Raw genomic sequence first — 1,839 nt, 5'->3', positions numbered from 1 at the left:
GCAGAGGAAAGTCCCAAGTCTGTCCCTCTCCAGCTTTTGTGTGCCATCTTAAGAAACTCTGTATCTTTCTTTCAGCTTGCCTCGGGAGAAATCATAAGGCTTCCAAACAGAGACAAATTCCATTTCTCTGTACATATCTGATAAAAGACAGTTGAAAATTTCTTAGGCCTTGAACTGCTTTAAATCTGAGATTGAGTCACACACTTAGAATTTATGCCTTACCTCCTCTGACCATTCTGTTCTTGTTTTCCTTGTTTGATTTTAGATCTAAGACTTGAGGAAAAAATATGCTGTCAGGTTTATAGAAGATCATACATCATCTACTTTTATAAAGTACAACTTTTAATTGACTTTTGATTCATAAAAAATAGCTTTGGCTTGGCAGACCCTCTAAGGAATATTAGAGGCCTTAGTTCAACTCCCTGAATTTGCGAAACAAGAAAGAAATCGTCATACGTACTGAGTCAGGAGAACTGGATCCTCCGACTAGCCCTGCGGTTTATTGTCTCTGTGACGTTTGATAAGTTGCTTTCCCTTTCTGGACCCAGTTACCTTACATGTAAAATCAGTGGATTGTTTGAGATATGCGTTGTGGTCCTTTACCATGCTGCCACTCTGTAACTCTAAGGATGTAAACTGTGTGCTTCTTTATGCCAAGGCTTTGGCTAGTTTCCTGCGGTTTAAGCCTGACAGTTGACTTTTCTTTTCGTGAAACAAGTGCCTGACTTAAGCTTTGATTGCCAAGGCATCTTCTTCGAAAAGGGCCATCTTGAAAAAACACACTTTCAGCAACACCATGTTGTCTGCAGGCCCCTTTGTCTCAGACATTGTGGTTGATTTCAAGAACTGACTGTTTGGGCTTCAATTTTTTTTTTTCTCTCCCTCAGCTTTAAATTTTGGCTCTTACATTTTAAATCACCGATAAAGGAAAAGCCTGCAAAACCCGACGTCCCCACCATTGACCCCAAAGCAGAATCCCAGGCCCCTGCATGCTCTCACTCTCTCTGTCTCTCTCTACCTGTGATCTCACTGTGTGGACATAGTGTGCTATGTAATTTCCAGGTTATGTGCATAATAAACATTTATTTCTCCAAAGTTTCCTGATGATTATTGCTGAAGGGTGTCGTGCAGTCATAATGAGAACCACAAGGGCTGGTTCAGCCACAACATTAGTTATTGATAGGCTGAGACTGACATGACACACAATAGCTCCACAGGTAGCGTTACAGATACTCCCTGATTTTCACAAGTTTACACCACTTAGCTTTTATTGAAAGGCCTACATTAGTAATGTACTTGTTTCAATAACCGAAAGAAATCCGAAGAGGATTTTCACTTTTATTTTTTAAAAAAAGCAGAAAGTGAAAATAGCATTAAGCATGTGTTTTGCAGAAGTCCTGATAGAGGCAACACGCACCCTGATAGTGAGGGGCACCTCTACCCTCCTTGCTGGGAGCTTCCTGGGAATTACACTCAGCATCTCAGCATCAAGCGCCATAGCTTTGAACTGTGTCTGTGAGCATCTGTGCTTTATCTCGATTTATTTTGTACATCCATCTGTTAGCAAGATGGGTCCTAAGGTAATTGCTTTTTTGATTTATGCCATTTTGACTTAGGAAATTTTCATATGAACACTCTACTTTCAGATATGGTGGAACCCTGTACACTCTCTAATCTTTGCCTTCAAAAGTTCATCATCTAGTCATGAAATCTTCATCTAGGATCCAAGAATCCCCCAAAATTTCATGCAAGATTGCATGAGTGTATGCAGTTATCTATAGCAAGTGGATATTGCTTACCACAGATACTAAAGAAGACCGTGGCTCCCAAAAGTTGAAA

Source organism: Camelus bactrianus, chromosome 2, assembly GCF_048773025.1.
Source record: "Camelus bactrianus isolate YW-2024 breed Bactrian camel chromosome 2, ASM4877302v1, whole genome shotgun sequence".
NCBI lineage: Eukaryota > Metazoa > Chordata > Mammalia > Artiodactyla > Camelidae > Camelus > Camelus bactrianus.
Note: the sequence above shows the minus strand (reverse complement) of the source record.